Source organism: Canis lupus, chromosome 16 (genome assembly GCF_048164855.1).
Source record: "Canis lupus baileyi chromosome 16, mCanLup2.hap1, whole genome shotgun sequence".
In the NCBI taxonomy this organism is placed as follows: domain Eukaryota; kingdom Metazoa; phylum Chordata; class Mammalia; order Carnivora; family Canidae; genus Canis; species Canis lupus.
Window position 1 is genome coordinate 14473802 of NC_132853.1, and position 12080 is coordinate 14485881.

A 12080-nucleotide genomic window follows, 5' to 3' on the forward strand; every position below is an offset into this window, starting at 1 on the left:
TTTAGTGGGGGAGATTTGATAGGCCCTGCAACAGCCTAAGTGACAGATATCATATACAATGTACACCACTATAACCCAGGATCCAGATTTTAAATACTACATGGGGGGCGCGGGGACTACATAAGGATACTGAATTTCCTACCCATTTGATTATTTCACAAGAATCAAGAGAAAATTCAAAAGTTCTCATTTCAATCAAGTTTTACCCCTTTTATAAAGCCACCTGAATGGTTAAAAAAAAAAAAAAAAGCCATTCTTAAAATCTGACAAATCCTTACACTTGAAACTAATATAACACTGTAGGTTAACTATCCTGAAATTAATAAAAATAACAAAATAGCCCCCCAATCTAACAAATCTAGAAATAGGGAAGGAAGCATGGAGCTAAGATTTACCCAAGAAATTAATAAGTTATTAAATATTCTGGCTATCAAGGTTTACTACTGTATTTTCATAAACAATGAAAAAATGGATATAATTAATGATTGAATAGTCACTTCAAAATTTTTAAATATTACACCATGGTGCTATTATCTTTAAATCATAAATCTCATCATAAAGTTACAACATAAAAAACACATAATAAAGTTATTATTCAAGCTTTGTCTTTTTGGAATTGACCTAAAAAGAATTTTCTGCCTAACAATATATAACACTTACTTTATGTTAATCATTGCTTTATGTGTTTTACAAGTGTTCATTTACTCCTCACAACTACTTATGAGAATGTAAATAACCAGCCTTTATATAGTTGCACGAGTGTATACGCACACACACACGTGTAAAATACAGATAACATAAGTATATCAGCAGCAGAGTGGAAAGTTGAACTCAGCATCTGGGCTCCACAGATGGTGCTCTTAATCAATGAACTATGCTACTTCCCTGCCCATATTTCAAGTCTCATTTCTAGTCAAGTCCCACTTTGCTCACATGCCAGTAACACTGAGCATCATATAATGTAAGTCTTCCCCCTCCCCCATTTTGTGATCTTTAGGATTTTACTTCTGCTGCCCCCAGTCTGGAGCACCTTCTCATACCTCAGCATGATTCCTACAACAGAGTGTACTGACTACATCCCAATGACAGAAATCAGTTAATGCCTTATAAGATTAACGAGCAATAAAAAAACAAATTTTTTTCTATTATTAATTATCCCGGTAGACATATGAAACACAAAAACACCAAATGTTTTAGGACTCAAGTCTTCAGTACACCTAATGGTTATCCAGTTAAAATACACACGAACAACAATAACCAAAAAACTTCCCCAACCTTGGTCCTCCTTCAACTCTTAAGTCTATGATGGAGCCTGGAAATTTACATTTTTAACAGATAAAAATCTACATGTGATGAAGATGGTCCATTAACACCCAGCTTTACAGGCCAGATCAACGTCTCTATACTAATTCACCGCCCAGCAACACTCAAACTTGGAACTTTTCTCACCAAACAAGATATAGTCATAAGACTGGGAACAAATCACTTTCTCTGCCTGGAAACCCAAACAACATAACAAGATTTCTTCAAATATGTTCAACAGCTTTGTGAAGACTTCCTTGAAAACTCCAGGCCCTCATCACAGCAAGTACATTTGATTATAGCACTATTATGCTACCTTTGCATATTAAGTATGTGTTTAGGTACTTTATGATCTTCAAGGGCAGGGACAATCACGTTTGTATCCTCAGTACTTGGGATTCAATATAGCTAAATAAATGTTTGCTGGACAAAAAAAATTGATGAAAATTAATTTTTTTAAAGAATTATTTATTTTTAGAGAGCAAGAGTAAGGTTGCACGCGTGTGCATGAGAGGGAGAGGGAGAATCCCAAGCAGACCCCCATGGAGCTTGGAGTCACAGATAGGACTGCATCCCTTGACCCAAGCTAAAATCAAGAGTTAGATGCTTAACCGACTAAGCCACCAAGACATCCCTAAAAAAATCTGATGAAAATTTAGAAGAGAAAGATATATAATGGTGTGAATATTTTTTTATTTTTTTTATTTTTAATTTTTATTTTTTTTAAGCAGGTTTCACAACCAGTGCAGAGCCCAATGCAGGGCTTGAACTCACAACCCTGAGATCAAGAGTTGGACGGTCAACTAACTGAGCTACCCAGGTGACCCAGGATTTTTTTTTTTTTTTTTTAAAGAGAAACCCAATGCAAATCTCTATAGTGTTACAATGGAAGGGCAAAAACAAAACAAAACAAAACAAACTGTAGCAATTGTAACTCTCAAAAATAATCCTATTCTCAAATTATAATTCTCCTTAGTGTAAAATAAATATCTTTCAGAACATGGATCTACCAGTTCTGTTTTGAAAATAAGAGTCTAGGGATCCCTGGGTGGCGCAGCGGTTTGGCGCCTGCCTTTGGCCCAGGGCGTGATCCTGGAGACCCGGGATCGAATCCCACATCGGGCTCCCGGCATGGAGCCTCCTTCTCCCTCTGCTGTGTCTCTGCCCCTCTCTCTCTCTCTCTGTGTGACTATCATAAATAAATAAAAATTTATTAAAAAAAAAAAAAAGAAAAGAAGAGTCTAATTAGTCAGAATGTTTTGCTTTCTGCTGTACTATTTAAAACTTATTATCTGGTATATTCAAATACTAGCAAAAAAATCAATGACTAAGATACTCTATTTGTTTTGCTTCTCAGATCACACCAGTCTCCCTCTAAACAAGCCCTAAAATGGGGAAATGGGGAACTCTTCTCTGAAATCTCAACTTTACTCTCAGAATAATTTCTGGAGGGATATATAATTCACTTAAAAATGTTTTTTCCAAAGCTTTCTTTGATCTTTAGCTTCCAAGCTATAGTTACTTTTCAGGAACCCAGGCAAAATTTAGGGTTACTTGAAATAATATTTAATATTTAAAATTCTAGGGACGCCTGGGTGGCTCAGCAGTTAAGCATCTGCCTTTGGCTCAGGGCATGATCCCAGAGTCTCAGGATCAAGTCCCACATCAGGCTTCCTGCATGGAGCCTGCTTCTCCCTCTGCCTACATCTCTGCCTCTCTCTCTCTCTGTCTCATGAATAGATAATCTAAAAAAAATAAAATTCTAAGCAAAAATTTTCTGATAGTCAAAAATATAAACTGTTTTACTCAATGGGGAGAGGAGATGAATCTGTTTTACAAAAGAATTTCAATGAACATATGTAAACACTGCCTCCCCCCCCCCCAACATGGAACTTGACTACCTTCCAAAGAATAAAGTAGGAGAAAGAAAAAAAAACAATAATTTAGGGTAGAGAAAACTGGCACATAATACATTAACTAAATGTGAAGAATTAACACCACCCGCGATGTTTTGTGCATATCATGTAGCCCTAGACATAATACGATGAGAAGTGCACTTCACCTCTTTCCTCCAAAAACCCCAGTCTGATGAAAAATACCACACAAACTCAGTTTGGGAGAGGTTTTACTGGAAACCTGACGAGTACTATACTTACTTGTCAAGTAAGTCTCAAACTAATGAAAATCCAGGAACCGCTGAGATACTGTCACAGACCAGAAGAGACTAAAGAGACATAACCAAATGCAATGTGGTGCCCTAGGTTGAATCCAGAACAGAAGGAGGACATTAATGGAAAAACCAGGTTAAGTCTGGAGTTTTGCTAATAGTAAATACTAAGACTGACAAATGTACCCCAAGATGTAAGATGATAACAATGGAGAAAACTGGGTTCAGGGTATATGAACTCTCTATCTTTACAGCTTGTCTGTAAATCTAAAATTATTCCAAAATAAAAACTTTATTAATAATATTTAAAAGAGGACAGCCCCGGTGGCGCAGCGGTTTAGCGCCGCCTGCAGCTCAGGGCGTGATCCTGGAGACCCTGGATCAGGTCCTGAGTCGGGCTCTGCATGGAGCCTGCTTCTCCCTCTGCCTGTGTCTCTGCCTCTCATTCTCTCTCTGTGTCTCTATGAATAAATAAATAAAAAATCTTAAAATAATAATAATATTTAAAAGTACAAACAAAAATGTTCTGTTAAAGATGTAAACTATACTTCTCAGTTTAAGTAAAATGCTTTGCAACTTACTTTTACGTTAAAAAAATAAATTATTCCATTTGGCATGGATTTATACAGATCACTCTGCCTATTACAGAACTCTGAGGGGCGCCTGGGTGGCTCAGTCAGTTAAAGGTCAGACCCTTGATTTTGGTCATGATCTCAAGGTAGTGAAATCAAACCCACATTGGGTTCCAAACACAGTGTGGAGTCAGTTTCAGATTCTCTCTCTCCCTCTTCCTCTGCGCACGCGCACACATGCTCTCTAAATAAATAAATACATAAATAAAATTTTAAAAAAAAAAGACTTTGAAGCCATTACTGGCTTCAGATACACATAATGGATACCAAACAGATACACATAATGGATACCAAAGAGAAAAAAAAATCCCTAATCCTAACTCTTAAGAAATACACTTTTAAGAGGTGCCTGTTGGGCTCAATTGGTTAAGTGCCTGACTCTTGGTTTCTGTTCAGGTCAGGATCTCCGGATTCGTGAGATAGGGCATCACTGGAATCACACTCTGGAATCACACTCTGGAATCCTTAGTCAGCTTAGGATTCTCTCTTCTTCTCCCTAGCCCTCCACCCCTCTCCTCAATCACAAGTGCCCCCCCAAACAAATTTTTTAGAAAAGAAATATACTTAAAATTATAAAAACTGCCATAATTAAAGGGTACCTGGATGGCTCAGATGGTTAAGCCTCTGACTTCGGCTCAGGTCATGATCTCAGAGTCCTGGGATCAACCCTGGGCTTCGGGCTCCACATTTACTTGGTGGGAAGTCTGCTTTTCCTTCTGCCCCTCCCCCTATTCATGTGCGCCCTCTCTCTCTCTCAAATAAATAAAATCTTTTTTTAAAAAAGGAACTACTATGTTAACATTAATGACTACTTATTCGAAAAACTATTTAAATTCTTTCTTTAAAAAAAGTAACAATAAAAAAATCATTTATTGAAGGATTTAGAAGCCATTCAACAGTAGCCACTATTCTGTGAGTTAGACACTGTCAACATTATCCATTTATATAGATGAGGAAACTGAAGGTTTTTATTTTTTTTTAAACTGAAGCTTCTGCTCAAAACAAATAGCTGACAAATTGTGGAGTTAACTACTAGAATATTCATATATGGTTTTAGTCAACAGCTTAATTTATTTTCTGTGATAATGCTGAATGCATAAATTTCCCCAACCTTAAAAATTAAAATTTACCAAAAAACCGCAAATAATCAATAAAACTGACTCATCTTCACCTTCCCTTCTTTTGCAATCAGCATATTTTATTCTGAAAGTTATTTTTGCATTTAAATAATCTCTACACCCAATGTGAGGCTCAAACTCATGACCCTGAGATCAAGAGTCACACGCTCTTCTGACTGAGCCAGCCAGGCATCCTGTAGTCAGTATATTTTTGATAAAATAAAAACAAACACGGAAAGATGAGTAAAATGTGCCTTATCCATACAGAGAACTTATATTACAAAATATAGCTTTCTATCTTTGCCATAGACTAAAAGCTGGACTAATCAATATGCAAAATCTTAATAAACACAAAATTAAAAAATTAAAGTCCTGGGCAGCCCCGGTTGCGCAGCGGTTTTAGCGCCGCCTGCAGCCCAGGACATGATCCTGGAGACCAGGGATCGAGTCTCACGTCAGGCTCCATGCAGGGAGCTTCTCCCTCTGCCTGTGTCTCTGCCTCTCTCTCTCTGTGTCTCTATGAGTAAATAAAATAAAAAATCTTTAAAAAAAATTTAAAGTCCTTGAAAATTTCCCAGATTCTTTTTTTTTTTTTTTTTTTTTTTTTTTTTTTTTTATGATAGTCACAGAGAGAGAGAGGCAGAGACACAGGCAGAGGGAGAAGCAGGCTCCAAGCACTGGGAGCCCGATGTGGGATTCGATCCTGGGTCTCCAGGATCGCGCCCTGGGCCAAAGGCAGGCGCTAAACCGCTGCGCCACCCAGGGATCCCAATTTCCCAGATTCTTAATTTCACTGTTATCAAGAGTCTCTCAGAAAATGTTAACAGCCTTAGTTAACTGTCAATAGTTCTGGTCAACACATAGGAGCTCAAAGAACAGATTATCAAAATGCAAAAAAACAAATAATTATAAAATGCACACATAAAATGCATCCAGGTGGGTTAATCCACTTCTTACAGATGGCAATTTTGTGGCCCTGATACAAGTATTCAGGAGTGTGACCCTGTTCCCTAGAACACAAAATCCCTATAAAGGAAGTATAAACACTTCTCCCTCCTTCACCTCAATTCCTGAAAGATCACTGGAAGTCAGCTATTACAAAGAACTATATAGCATAGCACATTTTCTTTCACATAACCCTGCACTCAATCTATTGCAACAAGTATTTACTTACTTATTAATACTATTTGTGTATATTTACTTAAATATGACTTAAATATTTAATATTAATTTATTAACACTTATTAATACTACCTGCATGTATACAACAAGTATTTATTTACTCATTACTACTACTGTAAAGCAGAATTAGGCACTTTCTCGGAGTCCCTACTCAAATGCCTAAGCTGTTATACAAGCAAAATAGTTAACAATACAAGACTGTATGTTAAATGCCAATTTAAATGATGCAGGCAATAAATGTCATGGATTTTCACCATTTTAGAAAAGAAAAATTCACAAACTCAAGGATAGTCATCAAAAGGGTCCATTTTGTTGAAAGACTAAGGAATCATACAAGGCAATACCCAAGTGGTTCAATGCCTTACTTACTTCATTCTAGCTGCTAACCCAACATGTGACCTTAGGGAAAGACATTCTCTAAATTTTAGTTCTCTCACCCGCAAAAATACCAATCTGCCTCAAAAGTAGCAGAACAAATGAAAATGAGTACCATGTTCAATATACTTATAAGTTCCAGGGACATGTATATGACAATGTTAAATGACAATGACTTTAGAGGATATTATTCCAGAAGTATCCTTAATAAATGCACAGAACAATCCTACCTAGGGATGTTTTAACCAAAAGCCATCATCTTTTAAGAAAAAACAATAAATCAAAATAATAAGCACTTATGATTCCTGTATCCACTGAGTATAAAGCATTCCACAAATATCAATGAAATCTAACTGCCATTGCAAGGTTAAAAAATACACACATAGCTTACATACATAAACCAAGGTTCTATTTAAGTACCTGAAAGTGTCATGCCAAACTAGCAACAAAGCTAAAACAAAAAGCTTTAGCTGCAATTCATTATTAGTCTCATACTATAGCATCTTTTTTCATGAAGTACGGATTTCTCAAATCACTTGGCCTTCAGCAACTAATTCACTCGGCAGCTAAACATCTTCAGGAGAACAGGTTTTCCTTTATCTTTTTTTTTTCCTTTATCTTTTCAGAACTCACTGCATACCATCAGTTTTATTTTAAGTAGAGCAACATTTTAAGTAAAAAAAATTACAGTCCTATTGTAGAAGACTTAAGAAAACTGGCAAAGAATTTCCACTTTACATTTAACTATTTCTCTCCAACATCCATGAAAACAAGTACCTGTCAGTAAAGTATTTTCAAAACAGACACTTAGAAGCAAATTAAAAAAAAAAAAAAAAATCTCTTTTAGGACCACAGCAGACATGGCCAGCTCAATTTAAAACCAACTGAACCTTAAGTCCCTTTGGCAAAAGAGTACATGACTCACTACTGTAGAACTCAATGGAAAAAAATGAAAATTCATTCTGATTGCCCTAAGATTTTGCTTTGAGTTTGTTTTTTAAAGATACCTCCACACTAACGTTGTCAACTTAACATAGTTTCTATGGCTTGTTTATTAAGATGACAAGTTATGAATAAGATGAGCCACATGTAAACAAAAAGGTCCTATTTTTTCTTGAGCACCTACAATATGAGCCGCCAGGGGTACGCGCAATTTATGTTGGTATAAATTTTATTTAATACATAGAAGGGAAATATTTACATTGGAAAATAAAATAGAGACAATGAAACATGGATGTTCTAGCTAGAAAAGTTATGATACTGATTTTTTCCCTTCCAGAAACATCTCCAAATTTCTAATATAGTAAAGTTATTTTAACTGGAAAAATAGATACCAAATAATTCTACTACAAAATGAAATCTATCCTAATCTCATTAAAAGTTTTAAAAATACAGGATTATGAAGAATTTTTTATAAACTGATCTCTAAATGAAGCAAAAGATACTGTCACGTGTATCAGAAACATCCACAGATATATATTTGGAACTAAAGCTCTCTTAAGTCAAAGTATTTTAAGCTCCTGATGAATGAATAATCCACCAAAAAATCACCACTCTTAGTGCACTTTTATACCTTAAAATACTAGGATGGGAATACATCACATAATATACTGAATTACCATTCCTACCTTATTCATTCTTTACCATATGAACCCTTCTACCTTCTAACATTAAATACAGCAAAAGTGTGAAAACAGCATATGTTGATAGTCTTAGGTCTCATCAAAATCACATTTACCGCATGAATCTGACATTCTTTTGAAGATGTCTATTCACATGAATACTTGATGCAAGACACTAAAGTGACCTACCCTCTCTTACTATAGTACCTTACAAAAGGTCCCTTTCAAGGGACAACACAAGAAGAAAGCCTTTATAAATAGCCTTTAACACAAATTATCTTTTTATACTCATCTTTGATGTTATTTTAAAAAAATCAGATTCAATGTCTCAATGCAAACTAAAGAAAAAGAAAACATCTATAATATTCTTATTTAGGTTTTTGCCATATTTTCTATTTCTTCCAAATATTTCTGGCATTCATTAACTTACACTTACTTGACTAAAACAATAAAAAAAATTAACACTGGTTGTATATATGTGTGTGTGTATATGTACATATATAAATACAGAAAGACAATAAGTGTCTGCTCTAGAGCAGGGACACTGCTTTTTACCCCCAATCATTCAATACCCACCTTGCAAAAATGGTGGAAACTAAAAACATCAGCTTTTAAGATTTACTACAGAGAAATGCCTTTGTTGTAGCACCAATTAGTATCAAATAACGTACAAAACATAAGCAAAAGAAAAATGCTACAAAAGGGCAATCTAGCATTTCACAGCTCCTGCTCTCTTACTCCACCCAGTCTCCTCAGCTCAATGGCTGTTCACAGCATCCACAAATATTAGCCCATTTTTAAAAGGGGAGGAGGTAGGTACCAAAATAGGGTTATCTCTATCAAAATCTATATATATATAGAAGTATTTCGAGAAAAATTGGGCTCCTTTCTCTATTTATTAAAAAATATCAGCTTCAAATTTGTTTTAAGAGATCCTCCCCTTCTGAACAATCCAAACAATGATCATTTATAATAGAACATGAAAGCATAAATCACCCTAAATACAGATTACACTTCTGCTTTAATAAAAACTGCAATTTGCAATTGCCAGTTATTTTGTAAAGCTGTGTCTTGAAAGATACCCATGAGATATTAAAAACTGCCCTTAGACCCAAATCAGAATTCTTTTAAGTAAAAGCTTTTTATATATTCAACATTATATCATTGCCGACATACCCAGGCAGGAAATTTTCCTGATTAAGAGACTGAACCCTGCAGCAATCAAGCCCTGCTGCAGAGGGGAAAAAAAAAAAGAAAAAAAGAAAAAAAAAAAACAGAAACAAAAAAAAATTTTTTAAGCAAATACTACTGTGGCAAAAGAGGAGGTATGACATTACTGGTATGAAAGGCCCAAGCTGTCTCCTCCGCCCTAGACTCCAAATGAAATTCACACAAAACAATCACCTCCCAACATAAATAGAATTATCAAAAATGGCATAAATTTTTTATTTAGCCTTTAAAACGTTACGAATCTCGAGGATTATATGTTAGAGGTCGGGATAACAGTAATATCTTTATTCTCTCCCGATTGCCTCTTAAGGAAAGGGGGAGGGGGGGACCTTGGCATGACATCGCCCATTGAGAATGAAACCACAAATCTGGTTCTTCTATTCAAAAGCACAAATTCTTAGCCAAAGGATTGATGTAATTTGAACCCAAACCCCAACCCCAGAAGAAAATTTCCTGCCTTCCTCCCAGGGAGTTTCTTGCTAAGTCACTGAAGAAAGGCAGAAAAACAAATAAAGCCAAGGGACCTTGCTCTCTCTTATCTAAAATACTGAAAACCTACTTCTCTACTCTTACGTTGAGAGAGAGAGAGTTAAAATTTCCCCACCACCTCAAAGACATTTTCTATTTTCTCACCTGGGAAACTAAAGAAGGCACTGCGTTTCCTAAAGGAGTGGGGAGATTAGATGAAGGGGAATGGCTGAGGGCCTCGAAGCTGTGTTACAACGTCAAAAGGCAACTCCCGTCTCAGGAGCCAGTGGTAGAAAAGAAAAACCTGCCTGATTCGGTGGGTGGATGCTGCGGATGGCTCAGGGGGTCGGGCCGCTCCTCTCTGGCGGGTGCAGAGGCTGGACCACCGCGCCGAGGGAGCAGGGAAGGGCTGGGCCGTCCGCCTCAGGTCAACCCCATCCTAAGGACAGGTGGGGGACGGAACGCCCGAAGGCCTTTGGGCGCCGAGGCCGCGCGGGGCCGAGCCCGGTCCCCAGCCGCCAACCACGGGTGGGGTGGGGACTGCGGAGCTCGCCTGCCGCGGCCAGGGAGAGGAGGGCCAAACCCTTTCCCCAAGATCAGAGAGCGACCTGCTCTCTCCACGCCCTTCCTACCCAAGAATACTTTTCTTGCTAAGTCACTGGAGGAGGAGGGCGATCTCTTCCCGGGGAGGACCGCGGGTGGAGTCGCGGCGGCTCCGGCACCCCCCGAACGCGGGCCGGGGAGGAGGGGAGCGAGGGCAGCGCCCTCCCTGGCCTGTCCCCCCTCCTCCCGTGTCTCTCACTCAACGGCCGTCGCGGCCGCCATTTTGAGAGCGAGAAGAGAAGAAGAAGGAGGAGGCGGCGGCAGGGGGAGGGGAGAATGAGAGGGAGGGGACCCGCGCAGCAACCTCGTCAGGCCGCCCGGCCCGGCCCGCAGCCGCCAGAGCGCAGTGGAGGAGACAGCGGGGAGGGCGCAGACCCTCGCTGCTTACCGGAGCGCTGCACCGCCGCCTCCGCAGGGCCTCTTCCGTCCTTCACTCCCATCCACCGGCGGGGGAGGGGGAGAGGGAGAGGGAAGGGAGGAAGGAGGGAGGGAGGGAAGGAGGGAGGGGGAGGATGGCGCGCTGGGCCCGGTCCCGGGGAGGGGGAGGGGAGGGGAGCGGGCGGGCTCCTCAGCCGTTCCGGGGCTCGAGCCCAAGCCTGGCGCTCGCGGTTTCTCTCGCTCGCGCCCGAGCGCTCCTCCTCCTCTTTCTCGCTCCTTGGGCCCCGGGATCGCTGCTCGTTCGCTCGCTCACTCGCTATCTCAGCCGCCGGACTCCGCCGCCGCCCCGCCGCTCCAGCTCCGTCTGTCACAGGAGCTGCCCCAACGCCCTGACGTCACCGCGCCGCCGCCGCCGCCGCCCCAGACCCGCCGGGATGAGAGAGGGGAGGGGGGCCGGGAGTGGAGAGGGCTGAGGCGCATGCGCCGGCCTGGGCCCGGCCCTGAGCCGCGCTCCCTTCCGCCTAGCGGGCTGGCGGGCGATGCGGCTTGGCGGTACCGAGTGGCGGGCGAGCGAGTTTGCGCAGGAGGTGCTCCTTCTCGCGTTCTGCTTGCCTCTGTAACCTTGGGTTCCCTTTTCCTAGACCCTCGTCTGATTGTTCAGGCACCTCGTGAACCCCGGCTGTTCACCTCCCCTCCCTGCGCTTGCCTAGAAACCTCGCTCTCCGGGCTTCACCCGGCCAACAGCGGGGACCCGTTGGTACCCGTTTAGTCCGGGCCCCGATGGGCTTCAGAAGTAAGTGGAGCCCAGGCTAAGCTGTGGCCTCTCCTACCTCTGGCCTTCGGGTTTACTTCCCAGCCAGGTTGGGTTGGAGAGATGGGCTATTGAGGTTTAAAAGGCTGATGGAATGCCTAATTATCTCATTTTTTATTATAGATTTTTAATTGGGAGGATTCACTTTTAGATGTGATTCAGCTATTCTTTTCCTTAGTCACACACGTTTGA

General features: G+C 40.2%; 1 protein-coding gene across 5 annotated transcripts in view; it reads right to left on the reverse strand.

Annotated features, from left to right (window-relative positions):
• The window catches only part of PAFAH1B1 (platelet activating factor acetylhydrolase 1b regulatory subunit 1), an 82798-nt gene extending 71310 nt beyond the window's left edge, over positions 1–11488 (reverse strand). The window contains exon 1 of one of the 5 annotated variants that reach the window (XM_072779015.1): positions 11088–11488. The gene's annotated coding sequence lies outside the window, so the exon portion shown is untranslated. Of the gene's footprint in view, positions 1–10261; positions 10951–11087 lie in introns of those variants that run through there. The other 4 variants (XM_072779012.1, XM_072779016.1, XM_072779017.1 and 1 more) reach the window with 4 other exon arrangements.
• Positions 11489–12080: the final 592 nt, after the last annotated feature.